Source organism: Urtica dioica, chromosome 6 (assembly GCF_054948205.1).
Source record: "Urtica dioica subsp. dioica isolate 48M chromosome 6, U.dioica_male_clone48M_v1_H2, whole genome shotgun sequence".
NCBI classification, from domain to species: Eukaryota; Viridiplantae; Streptophyta; class Magnoliopsida; order Rosales; family Urticaceae; genus Urtica; species Urtica dioica.
This window is the reverse complement of record NC_142761.1, coordinates 3,911,828-3,918,188: the sequence shown is the minus strand read 5'-3', so window position 1 is coordinate 3,918,188 and position 6,361 is coordinate 3,911,828. Positions and strand designations below refer to the sequence as shown.

Here is a 6,361-nt window from a genome sequence, read left to right as displayed (position 1 = left end):
AGAGGCTTGATAAATTTTAAATTAGATACTAATGTGAACGGTTTGCAATTGTTGGTTAGTTAGCATTTTTTTTTACCACTTTTTAATATATATTTAAACCATTTTAATTAAATAATAACTCAGATATAAAAAAAAATAGTAAGTTGTAATAATAACTGTTATCGTTTTAAAGTTAGTTTAGAGAATTTTCATTTTTAGAGTCATTTATGGAATTTTCGTTTTTTGGAGTTGTTTCTGAAATTTTCGTTTTTTAAAGTTGTTTCTGGAATTTTGTTATACGGTTACTTATGTAATTTTAAAACTTAAATAGGTATTTTTGTAATTTTTTTAAAAAATTGAGTGTTACTGTAGTATGAACAGTAAAATGAGGGTTTTGCTTTATATATATATAATTAATATATATATATATATATATATATATATATATATATATATATATTTGAGAATGACTGATTGAGCATAGAAATCCCCGTTTACACTACAGACTTTTTACGACGGTCTTTGACTTTCGCTAGAAAAAGTCCCAACACGTTCATTTCTACGACGAAAATAATTTATGTCGTGGAAAGAGTTCATTTTTTTTTACTTTGCGCAATGGTCTTTAACTTCTGTCGTAAAAAGAGGCATTAGTAACGCTTTTGTTGTATTTCATCGCAACGAAATTATCTCACATGTACTCGAAATTGAGTGATTCCAAATTCTACGGATTCGTGATGCCGAGATCTTCAAAAATAATCCATTGTGTTTGATGAAAAATCATGTTTAGTACCATAGATGTAAAAAAATCATGTTACTACCTTAAATATAGAAATAACTGAAATTTTTTGAAATTATCAAAAAAATAAATGGAAACGTAAATACGATGCATTAAACATAATTTTTCATCAAACAAAATGTGTCTATTTTTGAAGATCACGACGCCACGAATTTGTAGGATCTGAAATCACTCAATTTCGAGTTCGTACGAGAAAGATACGAATTTTTTGAAGTTTTGATGAAAAAAAAATTATTTGAAAAAAATAGGAGAGAGAAAGTGACGAAATTGTTAATAAATAAGGGCAAATCAGATCTTAATTATTGCCACATAAGCTATTTGGCTATATCCCTAAAAATTGTCAAACGTATGCTAAATCCAAAATCACATGTTTAAAGTCGGCTAGTTAGTTACAAATATCCAAAAAATATAGGACAGTTGTATCCAAATCTCTCGTACGTCACTAAATAATTTAGTTTTCCTAGTAGTGTAATTAACTTGTAGAGCTTAGCACAATAAGAAGAAGAAAAAAATTGATATGAACATTTAATTCCTTTACTTACAAATTTCTAATTAATCAAGTCCCTCGTTGTAGCTTGTAATGATTTTGTTACGCATATGTTTAAAATTACCATTTTTTTGCATCTCCTAGGTTGAAGTACTAAGGTCTCCTGTTGTCCTAATTTACTTATGTCACTCGAGTCACTAATTCTAATTTATAGAGCTCTTGGCTTAGGGAAAGATTTTCTTTTTCTTTTCTCTACTTTTGTTTGTTCATTACGAGTCTATCACTAGCGGGAGATTCTTATCTCTTCGTCGTTGTCCATAGATCAAGTCGTCGTCATACCCACAATTGTTAGCTTATCTTCGTCGTGCGAATTAGCGTCGGTCAATCTCTCTAAATGTAAGGATTTGTTTTACATTTTCTCTTGTTATATTTCAATATAATCCATATTTAGATTTGATCACTATGTACCACTAAATTTTGTAATCGGTGTGATTTTTATCTTCATTCTATAGACGTGAATAATCTTAAATATGAGATATATGGTTTCCTTATCTACAGACATGGATCTGAGCTAGAAACATGCCTCCAAGAAATATGCAATCCGTAACGAGTGAAGGACTCTAATGATTTGTGTAAGTTGAAATGACTTATAACTCATATATAGTACTTATTGAAATTAGGATAGTTTGTGATCCCCTTTCCATTTTTTAATGAGTTATAAATTTTTGTTTGAGTTTTCTTGTAGTTTAAAATTTTATTTTAAAATATCAATACATATTTGTTAATGTTGTAGTCATATATATGGCTCTTGCATCACATAAATTTCTAAATGTTAAGGAGTTATCGTCAAAGAGATTTACGAAGTAAGCGTTCACTATTTTGTGTTTGGATTGCTTATAAAAAAACAATTACTAACTAGATAATAATAATAATAATAATAATAATTATTATTATTATTATTAATTGAAAAATTAAACAATACATATTATAATGTAAAAGAATTAATTAACTAATAAAGTATGCATAATGACCGCTTTACTTTATTATTATCCAGCGTAATAAGATTTAAAGACTACAAATTTGGTATCCTTTTTTTGTTGTCAAAGAAGCAAACAAATCGGAGTAGAATTGGTTTCTACTTTCCTTAAACAAATCCGACTTTCCTTTAATTTTTCACGTAAGCCAAAATCACAGCACATGGCTATATATAGAGTCTCACATAACCTGCATACACTACACAAGTCTCATATCACGATTCTCCCCTTTAGTCCTATTCGATGTTTCCCAGCATGGAATTCCAAGGATCAATCCCTAAATCCGCCGCACAATTCTTCTCAAGAAAACCGAGAATGAGAGTCTCTGCTCCCATACAATACACTTTCACAATCCCCGACTACGACGACGATCGCTACGACCCCGAGTTCGACGAATCGCTCAGCTTCTATGATCCACCCAATATCGACGACTCGGAAAATCTCGACTCAGACTCAGTGTCCAGCGAATATCGACCGACGAACCAACAAAGCCCTAACCTCGCCATAGAAATCGTTGACCTGGTTAGCAGCGACGACGACCACGACGACGGTGACCACGGCCCAGAGTTAATCAATCTACTCAGCGACGACGACGACGACCTCGAGCTTATCGATTTAGTCAGCAACGACGATGACGACGACGAGCGCGAGTTGGCTTTCCGACCTCGGAGCCGAAGCCCTAATTTCACCGACTCGTTCAACGACTACGACCAGTACGGCTACAGCGGCGAATTTGATGCACCGGACAACATCGACGACGACTTGATGGAGGTCGAGGAAGAGCGCGAGAAAGATGTCGACGGTGCTGACGTGGAGGATCTCGCCGAGAATGTGGAAGAAGGAGAGGAACGGGAAGTTGAGTCCGGGCCTAGTCGGAAACAACAGTGTCGTTGCTGGCCCAAGCAACCTTAGGTTTATGTGGAACACAAGTTTTTTACATGACTCATCAAACATTGGATGAACATGCAGTTTATGTTTTTTTTTTTTTATTATTATATATATATATAATTTTTTTTTTATTATTCTTCCATTTATGTATGTTTTTTTTTTCCTTTGGCTCTTGTTGGATTAATCAAGATATGTAAGATAGATAAATAGTATTTGAGCTGTAATTAAGATGCACTCCATGTTCTATAATTTGAATTTTATATCAAGGATCGAAGCATACCGCACAACTTTTCCATTTGACAAAACGCATTCCATAATATAATATAAAACAATAACAATAGATGTTAAACGTTTGGAAATAATGTCATAATTTTCTATACATATTAATTAACATTAACATGGAATAATAACAGCAAAAAATAGATATAATTTTATATACTTTATTTCTCCGAGTACATACACATTTTTTGAGTTACAATCGCTCTAATAACAAGAGATATTAACATAGAAGAATTAAGTAATGAGACGGTTGAACTTGTGTTTAACCATTCAGATCTAAAGTGCTTATGAGTAGGGGTTGAGATACACGCCATATGTGAACTAGGATTCACATCTTAATCATTATGAGTTCACAAGTCTACCAATTCTAAGTTAATATGCACTCCATCCCTTAATTGTGTACTTCCAATACCAGCTTCCACTTTCCATCAACGATATAAATGAGTATAGATGTGTATAAACACGAGGTCACATATAAATAAGTTTGTACTGCAGAGAAATACCTGAACTTCCTGATGTAATCTTCAGCTTGTACCCATCAGGAACTTCAAATATATGATTGCCCTGCATTGTTAAAAACGCAAGTTCCTTAATATAGATATTAATAACTAGCTCGTATGACAAGCTTCTGTCAACTAAGAGAGAAACTAATGGCTTTAACGAAGCATGTCTACGTGCCTGAATGGTGACATATTTTGCCTCAAACTCAGCATTTCCGTGCAATATGATATTACATGCCTCGTAGCGTTCAACGCTGTGCTTCCAATATATGTTGTCTTCGCAATTCCAGTTGATTCCCTCATTCATAACTCTCACATTCTCCAATTTACATCTTCCACACCTGCCGAGGAGAATCCAGTTTAACAAGTTGATGACGTTATATTAGATAGGTTTTTTTCCCTTTTTCTTTTGTTTAGGATAATTATAAGATGTGACCTGTGTCCATATTGCAAGATATTTTCTTCATTGTCATGAATCCTAGTTGAGCCCATGATATTATCGGCCTTTATGATCAATTGCTTCCATCAACCTTGAAAAGAGAAGCAAGTTCACTTCACCACAATATAGTAATATCACTTCTTAAATCATACAATATAGGTGTACTTACATTGACATTCTTCCACTGGAATTCTGAAACCTCTACTTGTATCTCAGAGCCATTGGATATGGACCCTCCAGCGAACTACAATAAACAATTAATATATTTACAACTGTACCAAGTAGTCGAGTCATTTAGAGTGATAATAGAATGTGTGAACGTCATAACCTCTTGATCATATCCGTATGATGCCAATCAACAATTAATTGCCGATTGTGTCTATTGGATACTGGAACCAAAATTAATAGTCTAGTGTCAAAATTTTTCGAGGTTAATTTATTAGAGGACACACATTAGAATGTATTCAAAAGTCAATTATGATTTTGTTTCATCACTAATTATATTAATTTTATCATATGGTGATAAAAGAGTGTTTTCCTAAATGAAATTAGAGCTGAGTATTTTTAATTTGTATCCACAAAACCAAGGCAGAAATTAGAGTTGAAGCTGAGTTGAGAAAAATTAAAAACAAGATCAAGCACAAATTTACCTTTTGCCTATAGTAACCTCCCATAACGGGACAAGAGCAGGGTGCAGAAGAATTAGAAACGGCGGTCCAGAATCTAGATATTTGTCATTACCTCCAATCTGCAATTATAAATACAGCTCCAAGTATCATTACTGGACAAGGATGACCAAAAACCAACGTAAATTGAATACATTTTTAAGATGTGATAAAACTAAAACATGATCCTATTGAGCAAATTTGATATCGTCGCGAAATTTAAATGTACCTCGGGAAGTTTAATATCGCATTTGGAAAGAAGATCACGCGCATTTCTTAATATGTCCAACAGTGAACCATGAGGAGTCTGTAAGAAAAGGAAAAAAAAAAGTTAAATACTGTAAATAACAGTAAAAAGCGTTGCGATTACTCAACACTCACGAAATGGAATTAACCTGGTGTAAAGACTTCCCCACATGTCTTCTGTTCTTCTTTGCAGATGATGTAACTCTTTTTCTTTCATTGAACACAATAAAGGTATCGAGATGGTCTGAACAAGCAAGTCAAAGAATTGCCGTAATAGATTGGATATCAAAGGAAATGACGAGTGAAACACCAATATGAAATTCCACATTTAATCACATCAAAATCTAGTTTCCATGATGGGAATAATTTTCTTTGTGAAAAAATTGTGGTTTTCAATGATTTCGTCGCGCCGAGTTCACGTTGTAACAAGAAATGTTACCACGTCGACAGATAATATGTTCGTCGTGGTAGAAGTATGGTTTACAATGTTTTCCTCGCGACTTTGAAATTACACGTCATGATGCAAAGTGTTTCTACAACGGGAATACTCTCGTCATGGTAAAAGATAAATAATAAAATATATATATATATATATAACATTTCCATCCCGTCTCGTCGTGACGAGAATATTTCACGCCGCGACCGTAAACGATTCCACGATTATAGAGTTTCCATCGTGGAATTAGTGATATTTCTTTGAGATGGAAATTTTTCATCTCGACGTAAACTTATTCTACGAGAAAGATTTTTCTATCATGAAATGAAATAGTTTTCCTCACGACGGAAAATTTTGCTTCATCAAAATCAATCAATTTTTTTCCACACATATATTTCTAAACTTGTCACAAAATTTAATTTTTTTATGCTAAATTTGTCACGCAACCTAATTTGTTATGGCAAGCTCAGTAATAGATGTTATGTCGGATTTTCGAAAACCCAAAAGCCAGCTGCCAACCACTCCCCTCTTCCTTCAGCCTTCCCACGTCATCCGCCCAAAAGACAAAGCAGCTCTCATGTGTAAATGCTAAATATACACGGCCATACAATA

General features: G+C 33.5%; 1 long non-coding RNA gene across 1 annotated transcript; it reads right to left on the bottom strand.

Annotated features, from left to right (window-relative positions):
* Positions 1–5,083: 5,083 nt before the first annotated feature.
* LOC149392999 (uncharacterized) lies at positions 5,084–5,559 on the bottom strand. The gene is made up of 3 exons (XR_016299720.1): positions 5,463–5,559; positions 5,297–5,374; positions 5,084–5,150 (listed from the first exon to the last, which is right to left on the bottom strand). It is a non-coding gene; the product is annotated as an uncharacterized LOC149392999 (long non-coding RNA).
* Positions 5,560–6,361: the final 802 nt, after the last annotated feature.